General features: G+C 50.4%; 1 long non-coding RNA gene across 1 annotated transcript in view; it reads right to left on the bottom strand.

Moving 5' to 3' along the window:
* Positions 1-1,502: 1,502 nt before the first annotated feature.
* The window catches only part of LOC116583449, a 44,850-nt gene continuing 29,663 nt past the window's right edge, over positions 1,503-16,689 (bottom strand). Inside the window, exons 2-3 of the long non-coding RNA XR_004282743.1 lie at positions 5,457-5,653; positions 1,503-3,132 (exon numbers count right to left, since the gene is read on the bottom strand). This is a non-coding gene — a long non-coding RNA (uncharacterized LOC116583449). The remainder of the gene's footprint in view (positions 3,133-5,456; positions 5,654-16,689) is intronic.

Below are 16,689 nucleotides of genomic sequence, written 5' to 3'. Positions count from 1 at the left end.
CTATTTTAAGCAGACAGATACCAGTTATAAATAGAAAGACTATATATTATCTGGGATCATCCTGACTTACACCTGTTGTCTGAGCATAATTATTAATAGCACCCCCTCTTTACTCTCCAAAGTGTCCCTATTTTCACAATCTCTAATATGGCTACAGGTAATTTCTAGTGTGAACGCACGCCTGAACTGCTGTAGAAAAATCGTTAATTGAATCCTATTTTAAATGCAATTATTTAAGAAAGAAGCATTGGGTAATAAAAGTAGTTCGCCTCGCAGCTAATACTCAAAATTCAGCTCTCAGGGTGTTGGATTTTCTCCATGGGACACACTGTGTACATCACTGAGAACCGTCCCGAGACCTAGATTTCTTACCGACCGTATGTTTGGAGGGTGGCTGTTCATCTCGTGCTTCCGGTCTTTTCTGCCAATCCATCAGTCACAAATGTTATCTATTGAATGGTCTGTCCAGACAATGAAATATTATTCAGTGCTAAAAAGAAATGAGCTGTCAAGCCATGAAAAGACAAGGAGGAACCTTAAATGCATGTTACTAAGTGAAAGAAGCCAATCAGAAAAGGCTACATACTGTATAAGTCCAACTACGTGACAGGGAAAAAGACCAGTGGTTGCCTGGGGTTGGGGAAAGGAAGAAGGGAGGAATGACTAGGGGGAGCACAGGGGCTGCCAAGGGCACAGAAATTGTCCCATATGGTACCGTAATGGTGGATACACGATATCACATGTTTGGCAAAACCCGTGGGATTGCGCAACAAAAAGAGGGAGCCCTGATATAAGCCCCAAACTTTACTAAATAACAATGTACCCATACTGTCTGGTCCATGGTAACAAAAGTACCACACCAAGGCCAGATGTTAAAAATAGGGGGCCGGTGGGGGAGGGGCTGAGGAGGGATGTGGGCCCTCTCTATAGTTTCTGAGCAGTTTTTCTGTAAACCCAAACCTTTGCTCCAAAAAATAACTTAAAAAGAAAACCTAAGGGGCAGCTGGGTGGCTCAGTTGGTGAAGCATCAGCCTTCAGCTCAGGTCATGGTCCCGGGGTCCTGGGATCGAGCCCTGTGTCGGACTCCCCACTCAGAGGAGAGTCTGCTTCTCCCTCTCCCCCTGCTGCGCTCTCTGCTTGTTCTCTCTCTCCAGGTGGCCGTGTACTGTGTGAAGGTGCTGGGGCAGACATCCGAGGGAGACGGCCCCAGTGCGGTGCGATGAGGTACCTGAGCACCCATGGGCAGGGCAATTTGGGGGAGGTGGGTTTGGCGCTGAGGCCTCAGAACAAAGAGTGTGGGGGAGGATCAAGGGAGGGAAGGCACAGGGAGGTGCTCCCTCGTTGGGGGGGCTGGACCTCCCCCACATACACCATCGGCCTCCTGAGGGAGCCCGGCCACACTAGAACAATCCAAACAGGAGGCCGTGGGGCCCCAGCTGGACGCTGCTTACCACACAGTGAAGTGAGAACAAATCCAGAGCAAATACTTGCGATATTTCGAGCTTGAGGACGCCCATGTTTTATTCATGCACATTAGCATGGGGTCTGCAGGCCCCTGGAGTCTGAAGGAAATTAGAAAATCACAGAATGTCAGGGCTAGAAGCAGCCTGGGGGGTGATCTAATCCAGGCCTTCCTTTTGCAGAAGAGGAAATTAAGGCCCACAGAGGGAGGCGACCTGAGGTTACAAAGACAGCTGGTGTGACCTGAGCTTGTTGCCCTCCTGGCCATGTGCCTTTCTCCCCCCCCTCCCCACAAACACACACACAGAGTTTTGCTCCCCACCTTGACTTAGTATGAACTTTGAGTCCCTTGACAAAAATACCCCTGACCTAGGCTTGACCCCAACCCTAGTCCCGCCCTGCCCCCAGTGATTTCCCTGCCCATCAGGGTGGGTGCTGGGGGTGTGACTGATGGGGACAACCCTGGGTGGCGCTTTCCTAGTGCTTCACAGGCAGTATAAGCATAAAGTACCCAGAGAGCCTTTCGGAGCATTTCCTGTTTCTCCAAAGGCTCTGGGAGCCCAGCAGTATTAGGGACCAGGCAGAGACCCTTTGAGGGAAAGAATTCACCTGCAAGGGTTATATGGGCCAAATGATGTCCCTCTCAACACGGATGCTGGAGCCCTAACCCCCAATGTGACTGTATTTGGAGCTGGGGCCCTTAATTAAGGAAATTAAGGTTCAGTGAGTTCATGAGGGGAGGGCCCTGCTATGGTGGGGTGGTGTGCTTCTAAAAGGAAACCCCAGACACTTGGCTGCAGCTCTCTCTGTCGTGTGAGCACTGGCAAGAAGGCAGCCATGTACATGCCAGGAGGAGGGCCCTCACCAGAACCCAACCATGACCTTGGACTTCCAGCCTCCAAGAACAGTGAGAAAATAAAGTTCTGTGAAGCCACTGAGTCTGTGGTATTTTGTGATGGCAGCCCAAGCAGACTAAGACAGAGGGGGACTGGGTCCCCGGATGTCCAGAAAGACTGCCCTCCCATGCCTTCCCAGGTGCCCCGGCTACAAGGAGAGGTCCAGTACACGGAGGAGCCCCGCCTCCTGCTGACATCGGGACTCAGGCACCTCCAGCAGCATGGGCGGCCTGATCGATCTCCAGGCTCCGGGGTTCTGAGGGCCAAGCTGGCAGCTGACCGAGGAAGAGGGAGGGTTCAGGGAGGAAGACCAGCTTCTCCATTCAGGGAGAGCAGCTCCAGCTCCAAGGCTCCAAAAGAACTGTAGCTCCAGGCAAGGTTTTTAAGTTCCTTCCTACTACAGTGGGTACAAGGCCCATCTCTCTCCTGCCTGCGGGCACCAACCCAGGCTCTGTCTGGCAGGAAGCAGGCTGTAGTAGGCCTCCTCCTGAGAAACAGAACAAATACGATGTATATATATAGAGAAAAAAATGTATTATAAGGAATCGGCTCATGGTTTAGAGATGTCGGTAAGTCCAAAATCTCCAACGTGGGTGGGCAGGCTGCGGCCCCAGGAAGAGCCCAGGAAGAGCCCATGAGGCAGGTCTGGTCTTCAGGCTGTCAACAGCCGAAGGTGTAGATGTAGTCCAAAGTCCATCTGCTGGAGACTTCTCTCTTGTTTGGTAATGGCTATTCTTGTGCTACTCAGGCCTTCAACTGTTTGGAAGTGGCCCACCTATGTTAGGGAAGACAATCTACTTTATTCAAAGTCCACCAATTTAACTGTTAGTCTCATCCAGAAACATGCTGACAGAAACACCCAGAATATTTGACCTCATATCTGGGTACCCCATGGCCCAGCGAAGTTGGCCCCTACAATTAACCACCACACAGGCCTTGCGCCCACAGCTCTGAGACACACAGTCTTCTCCTTCCTCTCCCCGGAGGGCCCTCTGCTTCTCTCTGCTTCTCCCTGGTGCTTGGCCCCTGCACTGGCTTTCTAAAAGCTCCCTCAGGGCACAGGGAATTTCCTCAACTGCCTTAAGTTTTAGGAAGCAAACTCTTAGCCAAGATTCTCAGAGGCCATGAGGTAGCGAAGGGGAAGCAACGGGAAGGAAGGCAAACTCTTGGGAGGACACACACACATACACACACACCTACGCATGCACACACAATTCAGAACGCCCCCAAATGCTATGCAGCTACACTGACGAATGTTACTTATGCACATGCTCTCGCCCTCCATCGGCAGATGCTACGGTAGAATTGTTTCGAGTACTTTCTCTTCAGTGTCTGGAGAGGCAGGGCTATTTATCAGGACTTAGGTGACCTGCTCTGCACCTGGCTGGCTGCCGGACCCAAGCAAGAAATTCTCTAAGCTCCTTTTCTTCACTGATAGCCTGGGAAGTCCAATTCCCACTCCTGCAGGCCACCGGTGGCAAGAAATCCACTCGTTGCTCACCTATTTCCCAGGCGCCAGCTCTGTGCCGGGCACCGCACGGGGTGCAGCTGTGACAGGGACCATATGGCCTGCTGTCATGCAGGCAGCGGTCAAGGAGAGAAGACAGGTGGGCAATCTGGCCTATGGGTGTCAAAGCGGGGCGGGGTGGGGCGGCTGCTGCATGGGGCTCAGCAGGTACCAATGGGATTCTAAGCAAGTCGGGGCATGTGTCCAAGACCAGCAGGTGAAGGTACACTGGGAAAGCCTTTGCTGTGTGGTGGCGGCCTTAGCCAGGCCATGTTTCTAAGGGGGTGGGGAGGGGGGACATTGGGGCAGCTGGAGCCAGGGCCAGGTGCACCTGATGGCTGGGCCTGGGAAAGGTCAGCCTGGATGTGTGGCTATGGCTGAACTGGACAAGGCCTCACGTGGCAGGTCAGGCCTTGTGACTTTTTCTGGTGGCCAAGGACTTTGTGTGTTGGACAGGAACACAGCCAGGCCGTAGGAAGCCCACTTTGGGGGTAGTGGGAAGGAGGAAGAGAAATTCTCCAAGGAAGAGGCCAGATGGCTGAGTTAGCACAGAGGCCCTTGGGCTCTGAGCTCTAGCCCTACCTTGGTCACACCCATGGGAGCCACCAGCCAGCCCCACGTGGAACACTTGGAGGGTGGGTTTCCTGCCAGCTCCTCCCTGGAAGGCAAACAGCTCCAGCCGCGCCCAGAGCAGCAGGGGCCAGCTCCCTTCTCCACCACACCCTCTACTCCCATCTGAGCCAGTGTGGCCAGGACAGGCCTGGGCCTCCTCTGCCCTGGCTGTGGGCCCCAATCTGTCTGTCTAGGTGTCCCTGTCCATGGGGCTGTCTCCTGTTACTATGATGAAGGCACCAAGTTACCTTGATTCATGCAGACACAAATACAAGTAGTTCCGAGTTACACAGTATGGCCAGCCACCCTGGTTCATGGATTCCCTGTCCTGGGCCTCTCCTGGCTGGCGATGATCCAGAAAGACAAAGCAATTGTCTTCCTTTTACAAAGAATCATGTGGTCACTTTTGCAATGGGGCAGCCAAGCCCACGAGTAGGAGTCCCTCCCCTCCCAACCCAGTGAGTGGACCCCCAAGTCTCCCTCTCCATCTCTGTGGCAGCTCAAGATGCAAAGAATTTTTTAGAGTTGGAAGGGACGTGATACAAGTACCTCAGACACAAAAGCAGAGATCCCATTTTTCAGATGAGAAAGTTGAGGTCAAGAGAGGATGTGATTTACCCAAGGTCACATAGCTGGGGGAGGAGGCAGGCTCCGTGTACAGCCTTCCTGCTCCCTGCAGAGCCCTGGGCTCCCCCTACCAGCCACAGACTCCTAGCCCGAGGGTAGATGGGTTTTGGAAAGCAGCAGTACTGGGAGCAGCATGGGATTAAGATCTAGCAACTGAAGGGGCACCCATGGGGGTTCAGTGGGTGAAAAAATCTGTCTTCGGCTCAGGTTGTGATCCCAGGGTCCTGGGATCGAGCTCTGCATCGGGCTCCCTACTCAGCAGGGAGTCTGCTTGTCCCTCTGCCCACCTCCCTTGCTCATGCTCGCTCTCTAAAAAATAAGTAAAATCTTTAAAAAAATATTATAGTACCGACCTCGTAGAGTGTCTTCATACCGTAGAACCCAAACAGTACGGAGAGTGGTCAAGGTGGCCTCCCATATGCCAACTAGAGGAGCCTCGCAGACACACAGTTGAGCTAAGAGCCCCGGCAAGACAGCAGGATGACAGGGAGACACAAAAGCGTTCACTACACACGTCACAGCGGGTTACACAGAGGCACACGGCTGTGTCCTACAAATAGAGACATACAAAAATGACAGCCATGAAGTTCCATTTGGTTGTTACCCCTGGAGTAGAAGCAGAAAGGTAGTTACCTGGGCCTTAGTCTGTACTGGCAGCATTTTACCTCATTCGGTGCAATGTTTTATCTCATTCGGTACAGAAAAACACAAATAGTACAGCTCATGGAAAAAAAAAAAAGGTTTTTATTGAGGTAAACTTCCTACCACATAGAAGTCACCATTCGAACCATATTCAAATATCATTCACACTTTAAAATTTTTTTTTTAAAGATTTTATTTATTTATTTATTTATTTGACAGAGAGCGATCACAAGATGGAGAGGCAGGCAGAGAGAGAGAGATAGAGGGAAGCAGGCTCCCTGCTGAGCAGAGAGCCCGACGCGGGACTCCATCCCAGGACCCTGAGATCATGACTCCAGCCAAAGGCAGTGGCCTAACCCACTGAGCCACCCAGGTGCCCAATTCACACTTTTTTTTTTTTTTTTAAGATTTTTATTTATTTATTTGAGAGACAGAGATCACAAGTAGGCAGAGAGACAGGCAGAGAGAGAGGAGAAAGCAGGCTCCCCAAGGAGCGGAGAGCCTGATGTGGGGCTCGATCCCAGAACCCTGGGATCATGACCTGAGCCGAAGGCAGAGGCTTTAACCCACTGAGCCACCCAGGTACCCAATTCACACTTTTTTTAATGTAAGCTCTACACCTGGTGTGGGGCTCAAACTCACAACCCCTGAGATCAAGAGTTGCACGCTCTACTGAATGAGCCGGATGCCCCAGGTCATTCACAGGTCAAGAGTACAATTCTACCAGTTTTCCAAAGTGGTTACACCACTTTTTATGCCACCCGCCCCACGAGAGACAGTCTGCTCTCTGCCTCTGTCCTTCCCCTGGTTTGTTCATCTTTCAGATTTCAACTGACATATACCTCCCATTGGGGAAGCCCTTTCCTGGACCCCCAAAGCTAGGGACGGGGCCTCCACCAAAGGCTCCAAGACAGGCTTAGCATCTTTTTCATCTAGGCACGCCGCTCTGGGCACTGGAGGACAGGGGCTGTGTCTTCTTTTCGTGGTGGAGGCACTAGCCTACAGCTCGGCCCCATCACTGAACAAATATTTCTTGAGCACCAACTCTGTGTCAGACACTGGGTATCCAGCTGTGAACAAAACAGGACTCCCTGCCCGCCTAACCCTGCCATGTATATTTGTTATATAAAATGATTGTTGAATGAATGAATGAATGAATGCGGACCGATGGAAAACCCCACAGAAAACCTGTCAGCCTCCTGGCTCCCTAGTCCGCTCCCGAGTAGGGGTGCTTGGGAGCAGAGGGGAGTGAAAACATAAAAGAAAGCACCTGCTCCCGAGAAAAATGCAGGCAAGGGATAAATAAAATCTTTAAAGAAAGAAAATGCAGGTAAGGGAGCCGCGCAACGGGAGTGGGGAAGGATCTGGGATTTCTCCCTGAACCCCCTCACTTTCCATCCTTCTCCATTATCATCTACAGCCCACGCCCCACCAGTGGGATCTCAGGGTGTGGTCCAAGTGCAGTAGCACCAGCAGCACCTGGCAGCTTGTTAGAAATGCAAATTCTCCACAGGGCTGGGTGGCTCAGTTGTTAGGCATCTGACTTTTGGCTTTTGCTCCCATCATGATTTCAGGGTTGCAGGATCGAGCCCCATGTCAGGCTCTGCACTCAGCGGGGAGTCTGAGATGCTCCCTTTCCCTCTGCCCCTCCTCACCCCCCCCAAATAAATAAATAAAAATCTGGGGCGCCTGGGTGGCTCAGTGGGTTAGGCCTCTGCCTTCAGCTCAGGTCATGATCTCAGGGTCCTGGGATGGAGCCCCACATTGGGCTCTATGCTCAGCGGGAAGGCTGCATCCCCCCGCCCCCACCTGTCTCTCTGCCTACTTGTGAACTCTCTGTGTCAAATAAATAAATAAAATATTTTAATAAATACATAAATAATCCAAAAAGAAAGAAATGCAAATTCTCAGGCCCCACCCCAGAGCTAGGGAATCAGGTGCCCTGGGGGTGGGGCTGGCTGGCTGTGTTTAACAAGCCTTCCAGGAGGTTCTCATACCCGCCAGCTGGCTGCACGCAGAATCATCTGGGGAGCTTTAAAAGCGGGTGGTGGCTGGCATCCCCCACCGCCAGGGAGTCTGAAGTAATTGGTCTGGGAAGAGGCCAGGCGATTCTACCGTGCATCCAGAGGGTAGGCCTCAGATCCGCGCCCCTGGTTCTGTGGTCTGGGTAGAGAAAAGGAGCTGCTCACCTACAAGGGGTTTGTTCACGCCCTGACCTGACCTAGCTGGCCTGACCTAGCAGGGTGTTTCCAGCACTTGAGTGCGTGGGAATCCCCTAGAGGCTTGTAAAAGCCTCTGGGTTTCCCATTTAGCAGGTCTAGGGTACACGAGAACTTGCGTTTCTAGCCAGTTCCCAGCCAATGCTGCTGGTCTGGAGACCTCTCTCAGAACCACTGCTCTAGATGATCCTGAGAACAGGAGTATTACCCTCATTTGCCAAATGGGGAAAGTGAGGCACGCGGTAGCGGGACTGCCCCAGGTCACGTAGTCAGCCATGGGGCTGCATGAGAACCCAGTCTGTCAACCCCAGCGCTCACAGTCCTTCCTGGGTGACGTGTTCAGCGTGGGACCAGGATTTGTTCTGAGGCAAATTCTGAGCCCTTTCCCCGCCGCCAGCACCTTCCTCCTGGAGGTCCCCCTCTTCAGGGCCAGCAGAGGGTGGCAGCTGTGGGTGCCTTTCTTTGTGCTGACAAAGATTCTCTCCTTTGACCAAACTTGAGTCAGACTCCCCGAAGAACTCCTGACTAGGCCTCAACCTTGGGCTCTGTCCTTGGCCCAGTGGCTCTGCCTCCTTAGTCCAGTTTCAGCAAGAAGCCTGGTGACTCTGTCTAACGCAAATCCCCCACCCTTGGTATCTGATCAAATTTCTCACCCCCCACCCTCCTTATCCCATCACGCCCGCCTGCCTTCAGCAAAAGTCCCATCGAGTTGGTTTTGTCAGGATCCCTTTTACCCCTGGCATTTCCTCTGGGTCATTCATTCCAGTGACTCCAGCCCCACTCCTTGGCCATAAATCTCCACCTGTCCTCTTGTATTTGAAAGCAAGGCAGACTCTCTCCCCCAGTGCTAAACCCATTGCAGGGGTCCCTGCACACATCAGGAAGGTCCTGAAGGAAGTCTGCCGCCATCTTTAACGAGCGCCACCATTTTCTCTTTACTGTGCTCACCTCCTCCAAGGTCTCTCCCCCCGTTGCTAGGTGCCTTCTGCTGGCCCTGCTTCTTTGGGGCCGCAAGCCAGCTGTCAGCTTCCCTGAGGTCCCCTTCGCTTTGCCATGGTGGCCTACACCCTCCCACAGACCTCCATCTTCCAACTGCGGTCACCTTCGCACTAAGCGCGCTGAGCACAGTTGGCTCCTGTCCCTCTGGGGCGCACCTGCCTTCCACATGGGGAGACCTTATCAAAGTTAGCGGACCTCTCAGGGTGGAACTTATGGCATTAATGTCAGAAGCCAGGATCCCTCATGTAGCCATTCATTTCAAGTTTACCAGACCTCTACGAAGCACATCCCACGCTGGGTGCCGGGGACCGAGGCACACGAAGACTTTCAGCACTGCCTTTTTCTTTTCTAACTGAGGAGACAGGGAGACAAATGCTTCAGGAGACCCGGAAACCCAAGCCGGGGATTTGGTCTGGTTTGTTCATTGCTGCCTAGAGGAGGACCAGGCCCATAGGTGCTCAGCAAGTATTTGATGAATGAATGAACTGAATGGGGAACCTGCCTAAGAGATTGCCCTTTTCCTTCTCCCCAGGTGTTAGCAGAGCCCAGAATGTTCTAGCCTGTTGATGTGAATGATGTGTCTGTTTGGGGGTGATGTTCTGGTTGACTATGGGTACCCTGAGGGCATTTATCTAAAAGCGCCCATTCCAGACCTTCACTGCAGCCTCTGATCTCCCTCTGACCCGTTGCTCGGCTCCCAGAGGGAGCTCAAGAAGTACCTGGGGCCCCCGAGGAGACAGTAGAGGTCAAACAAATGTCATGCAAGAGATGAGCAAAGCCACTGAAGGGGAAGGGGGAAAAAAGCTAGAGGAGCAGCCACCGGGTGAGCTGCAGCTGGGGAGAACACACCATCGTGGCAGGCCCCAGATTGCCCCAAGTTCACCACTAAAGGCCCAGAAAACCCTGGGTCCCGGGCAACCTTGGACTCGGGTTACCCTAGCTGCTGGGGAAGGGAGAGGGTGTGGTTGGACAGGGCTTCCCAGGAGAGGTGGCTGGGGGGAACCTGAGACAAAGAATGAAAGTGGTAAATTCTACAATTACTTGTTTACATGCCTGAGGTCAGGGGCTGGATCCGGTTTACTCCAGATGGCCCACTATGGGGGAGGCGGCCTGTTTAAGGTTTCAGATTCCGCTATAGGCCCACCAGGGTTTCCATATTCGGAGCCTCCATTTCTCTCAGTTGTAAAATGGACCCATTGACACTACTTTCTTGGGGCATCTGGCGGGGCTCAGTCGGCTAAGCGTCTGACTCTTGATCTTAGCCCAGGTCTTGAGCTCAGGGTTCTGAGTTCAGGCCCTGTGTTGGGCTCCATGCAAGGCATGGAGCCTACTTAAAAAAACAACAACAAAACCCACAGTACTTTCCTCTCAGGCAAAACAAGAGAAATGTAAACTGCTGGGCGTAGAAGAAATAAAGTGTTAGTCTTGTTGCCTGGCCTAGAGTAGGTGTTCAATAAACACAGGACCCTGGATGCCCCCCCCCATGAAGAGAGTGGAGTAGAAGGCTCGGGGGAGGGGTGGTGATCTTTGTCTGCTACCCACAGCCCCCTCTGAACCCCTGCTGAAGGAGGGGCAAAGAACACAGGTCTTCCCCTTGACCTTTATCGATGGCGTTCAGAATACCCAGAAGCAGCATGTGTTCATCCAGGAGGGAGCCAGGTCCATCGATGGGGAGATGAATCTTCTGCTAGGCTGGCTTCTCCATTCTCTGCCCTTCAGTCCTCCACTTCTCTCGTCCCCAGCCTCCCTTAGTCACTTACCTCTACAGCAAAAGCTGAGGTCTGCACCCAAACACTGCAGCTTCTCCTCCGACTCAGGGTCACGCATTGCTCTTTCTGCGGCCTCCTGACACTCCATCCAGCTCATGTCCTCAGGACTCCTGCTCTGACATCCTCCCCTGGCACCAGCCTTCCAGCATCACTGAGGCTCCACCCTCCCACTGTCCCTCTCCCACCTGATGGCCTCTGTTTCCTCCTGATGCTGCTCAAATGCCATGCCTAAGGACTGCTACCGCTCTGGGACAGAACCCTCCACTGACCCACATCCACTGCCCTGTGTCTGCAGCCCAGCACCACAGCCCAGCTCCCACTGGCTCCAGCACCTACTCCGGCCCACACGCAGGTGGAGAAAAGTCCCCAGCATGCTGACTGAGCCCACTCTAAGGTAATGACCACGAACTTCTTTTGCACCCTAAACACTGTCCACTTGTCATCCTGTATTTGCCCAGTCCATTCATCCTTCCACTTTCCCACCTCCCACGATGTCCTCGTACCTCCCACACCTTCTCCTCCATCCTCACTCAAGGCCAATGGCCTGGCCTCTTGGCTCACCCAGCCGACTGAAGACGACTTGTGCAGCCTCCCCCAGCCCAGCTACCCTGCACAACCTCTGCTGTGTCTGCCTGGCCACTGGCGATGGACCGTCCCCTGCTCCTGCCTCAAGCCAACACCATGCCCAGTTGTCTGCACAGCGAGGGGGCTTTTCTCCTCTCTCTTCCATGGCGCTAATCATTCCCTCACTTCTACACAGTCTCATGAGCATACAAACCTTTCTAGTTACTTCCATCTTAAAGAACTTCCCCGTGAGCCTGCCTCCCCGTGCAGCTACCACCCCATGCCTCTGCTTCCCGCAGGAGCAAAATATTCAGAAGAGTTGTCTATCTGGGCTGCCTTTTTCTTTTCTCGATTCACTGTTTCCTTTTCCTTGTAGAATGTAAGGCACCTAAAAGAGCACTTAAGACAGTAACGCGCTCAGGGCGCCTGGGTGGCTCAGTCGGTTAAGCCTCAGCCCTCTGGTCATGATCCCAGGGTCCTGGGATCGAGTTCCCCATCTGGGGAGCCCACTTCTCCCTCTCCCGCTGCCTGCTGCTCCTCCTACTTGTATACTCTCTCCCTCTGTCAAATAAATGAAATCATTAAAAAAAAAAAAAAGACAGTAATACACTCCTATGACTGAGCAGTTCGATCCTGAGACATGTACCCAAAGGCATTAAAAGCAAGAACTCAATTAGAGGGGCCCGTGGGTGTTCAGCTCAGGTCATCGTCTCAAGGTCCTGCAATCAAGCCGAGTCAGGCTTTGCGGTCAGCACCGTGTCTGACTGCTCTCCCTCTCCTTCTGACCACCCACCCCCCAGCTCATACATTCTCTCTCTCTCTCTCTCTCAAATAAATAAATCTTTTTAAAAAATTTTTTTTTAAGTTTTTTTTTTTTTTTTTTTGACAGACGGAGATCACAAGTAGGCAGAGAAGCAGGCAGAGAGAGAGGAGGAAGCAGGCTCCCTGCTGAGCAGAGAGCCCGACACGGGGCTTGATCCCAGGACCCTGGGATCATGACCTGAGCTGAAAGCAGAGGCTTTAACCCACTGAGCCACCCAGGCGCTCCCCAAATAAATAAATCTTTAAAAAAAAAAACAAAAAAACAAAACAAAAAAAACTCAGAGCATACCAGCATTGTCCAACCACCTTTATAGCATGATTGCAATAGCCCAGAGGTGGAAACAGCCCAAGAGTCCATTGATGGATGAATGGATAAACATGTTGAGGTATATCTACACCAAGGAATATTATTCAGCCATACAAAGGAAGGAAATTCTGACATACGCTTCCACGTGGATGAATCTTGAAAACATGACGTTAAGTGAAATAAGGTAGATATGGCAGAACAGATATTGTGTGATTCTACTTCCATGACGTATCTAAAACAGGCAGATGCACAGAGACAGAAGGTAAAACAGAGGTCACCAGGGCCTGAGCAGAGCAGGGAAGAGAGAGTGCTTGACGGATACAAAGCTTCTATTTGGGGTGATGGACAAGCTTTTTGATGACTTTAGGTGTAGTGATGACTTTTTTTAAGACTTTATTTATTTATTTATTATTATTTATTTATTGAGAGAGAGTGTGCATACAAGTACGTGGGGAGGCAGAGGGAGAGACAGAGAATCCCAAGCAGATTCTGCCCAGAACCAGAAGCCCAACCTGTGACTCCATCTCACAACCCTGAGATCAAGACCTGAGCTGAAACCAAAAGTCAGATAGATGCTTAACTCACCGAGCCACCCAGGGGCCCCTGATGATGACTTTTTAGATGTAATACAAAAAGCAGAATCCATGAGAGAAATTATTGATAAGTTGGACTTCATTCCAATTAAAAACTTCTGCTCTGCAAAAAAAAGTCAAGCCACAGACTGGGAGAAAATGTTGGCAAAAGACTATTATCTGACATATACAAAGAACTCTTTTAACTCCACAATACAAAAACAAAACAACTAGATTGAAAACATGGGCCAAAGATCTTAACAGACACCCCACCAAAGAAGATAAACAGATGGCAGCAAGGATACTTCCCATCATGTGTCATCAGGGAAATGCAAGCAAAAGAATAATGAGATACCACCATGCACCTGTTAGAATGGCCCAAACCTGTAGCACAGGAGCGACAGGAACTCCTATTCGTTGCTGCTAGAAATGCAAAATGGTACCGCCTCTTACACACACGGTTAGGCAGTTTATTTTTATTTTTTGCTTTTTAAAAAAGATTTTATTTATTTGATAGAGAGAGGCACAGCAAGAGAAGGAACACAAGCAGGGGGAGTGGGAGAGGGAGAAGCAAGCTTCCCACCGAGCAGGGAGCCCGATGTGGGGCTCGATCCCCAGACGCCAGGATCATGACTTGAGCCAAAGGCAGATGCTTCACCAGCTGAGCCACCTAGGCATCCCTTTAATTTTTAAAAAAATTATCTTATTTGGGGGTGCCTGGGTGGCTCAGTCATTAAGCGCCTGCTTTTGGATCATGATCCCGGGGTCCTGGGATGGAGCCCTATGTCAGGCTCCCTGCTCGGTGGGAAGCCTGCTTCTCCCTCTCCCTGTCCCCCTGCTTCTGTTTCCTCTCTTGTTGTCTCTGTCTGTCTCTCTCTTTCTCTCAAGTAAACAAATAAAATCTTTTAAAAAATTTACAAAATTATTTATTTTGAGAAAAAGAGTGCACACAAGTTGGGGAGAGGGGGAGCGGGGGAGGGAGGAGCAGAGGGAGAGGGAGACAATCTTAATCTTATGCAGGCTCCATGCCCAGCACAGAGCCCAACGTGGGGCTCGATCTTACAACCCCCAAATCACTACCTGAACCAAAATCAAGAGTCAGACGCTCAACCGACTGAGCCACCCAGGCACCCCATCCTCATAGCTTTGAGCAGTTCCACACAAGTCTCTGAAAAGGCAACACCAATGACTCTGAAGAAGGCATCTTTATTGGTCTGTCTTCCTCAGTTACCCTGAGAGGGAGATTTTCCCATGGGTCGATTGGACAATGCTACACTGACCCCTACATCCTGAGGGTCCTGGCCTTAATTGTTCTGGCAGCAGACCCCACTGTCGACCTAACCCCCCGCAAGCTTATCAAAGACTAACTCACAGGGTGAAAAGAAGTGAAAGACAGTTACAGACAGCATGGCATTTCGACATCATACTAACTTACCGGTGTGGAGGCAGCTGAGACTATTCTCGAAGGATGATCCCCCTGGTCATTCAGCCAAGATTGGCTGTCAAAGTTGAGCAGCGTGTGACATTTCGGTCCGGGAGAAACCTGGCATGTCTTATGGCTCATCTTTCCTGTAATCTACTTCACACCACCCTCAGCACACGTTACCAGCTTTATCATCTGCCTACATACCTGGGAGCACGCTGGGGAGGACATCAACAGTGGGACAAGGTTCCTGTCTGTAAATCCTCGATGCTCAACTGAGGCAAAAGGTAGAGCAGACCCGTGACCAGAGGTAAGTGACTTGCAATGCCCATGTATAAATTAATTGTCTGCTCAAGACCCACAGGTGACAGCACAGATCTGAGCATATCAAGTGATTTTGCAAAGGAGTCTATCATAATTAAAAAGTGCTGTCTCTGGATTGGTCCTGCAAAATCTTTGGCCAGGATTTCCCGGCCCCTTCCGGGGAGAAGGAGGTGCATTTGCTGAGTAGACTGCAAATCCTAGTGAATCCTAGGAACAATATTGCTGTCATTTCAATATTAGGCTCTATTCCCGCGTTTTCCTGTGAATGGTTCCCTGATATATGTACTGTGGCCAAGGTAACAATTTGACCATCTTTCTGGAATAATTGCAGCTTTGGTGAGACTGTATTGTGACGGATATAGTTACCAATTATTAATACATCAAAACGGGTTGACCTTCAGTTTGTACGTTCAGGTCTTACTGAAAGGAACTGCACATACTTGGCTTGATCCAGGCGGAACTTTGTAAAATAACAGCAACAAAAACCATGGGCATTATTTTAAAAGTCAAAAGCCGGTTCTGTGAAAGATTTTTTAAAAAACAGACCTTTGGCAAGCATGATCAAGAATAAAAGAGAGGGGCGCCTGGGTGGCTCAGTGGGTTAAAGCCTCTGCCTTCGGCTCAGGTCATGATCCCAGGATCCTGGGATCAAGCCCCGCAACGGGCTCTCTGCTCCGTGGAGAGCCTGCTTCCTCCTGTCTCTCTGCCTGCCTCTCTGCCTACTTGTCATCTCTATCAAATAAATAAATGAAATCTTTAAAAAAAAAAAAAAGAAGAATAAAAGAGAGATGATGTGAATAAATAAAATATAGAAAGGTATGGAAGAAACAGACACAAAAGTGATTTTTAAAAAAGAAGAAGAAACATCTTTTGAAAGATTTTATTTATTTATTTATTTATTTGAGAGAGAAAAGGAGAGAGAGAGAGAGTGCATGCGCACACAAGCGGGGGAGTGGGAGAGGGAGCAGCAGGCTCCCCACTGAGCAGGGAGAGGTCATGGGGCTCGATCTCAGCACCCTGGGATGAGGACCTGAGCCAAAGGCAGATGCTCAAACGACTGAGCCATCTAGGTGCCCCAAGAAAAACCATTTTGAGTAATTGCACTAATAAAATTAAAGCCAAAAATGAAATAAGTCTTGGATATAACTAAAATGTCAAAATCTGATCAAGAAGGGGATGGCTAATTCCAGGCCCCCAAGTCTGAAGAGACTGAAATGGTAGTCAACGACATCTAATAGGAGAAGTTATTTGCAAATAACATCTCCAATAAGGAGTTAGTGTCCAAGACATACAAAGAACTCATATAGCTCAACACCCCAAAAAACAAATAATCGAATTTAAAATTGGGCAGAAGACACAAACAGACATTTCTCCAAAGAAGACATCCAGATGGCCAACAGACACATGAAAAGATGTTCATTATCCCTCCTCATCAGGGAAATACAAATCAAAACCACGATAAGCTATCACCTCACACCTGTCAGAACGGCTAAAATCAACACCATGAGAAACAACAGGTGTTGGCAAGGATGTGGAAAGAAAGAACTCTAGCACCCTGTTGGTGGGAATGCAAACAGCGGCAGCCACTGTGGAAAACACTATGGAGGTTCCTCAAAAAGTTAAAAATAGAGCTACCTGATGACCCAGAAATTGCCCTACTGGGTATTTACCCAAAGGATACAAGAACACTCATGCAAAGGGATACATGTACCCCTATATTTACTTATTTATTTTTAAATTTTATTTATTTTTTTGACAGAGAGAAAGAGATTACAAGTAGGCAGAGAGGCAGGTAGAGAGAGGGAGAAGCAGGTTCCCCACTGAGCAGAGAGCCTGATGTGGGGCTCGATCCCAGGACCCTAAGAACATGACCTGAGCTGAAGGCAGAGAGGCTTAACCCACTGAGCCACACAGGTGCCCCAATGTACCCCTATATTTCTAGCAG

The sequence above is a fragment of the Mustela erminea genome, chromosome X (genome assembly GCF_009829155.1).
Source record: "Mustela erminea isolate mMusErm1 chromosome X, mMusErm1.Pri, whole genome shotgun sequence".
Lineage (NCBI taxonomy): Eukaryota > Metazoa > Chordata > Mammalia > Carnivora > Mustelidae > Mustela > Mustela erminea.
This window is presented reverse-complemented; position numbering and strand designations above follow the sequence as displayed.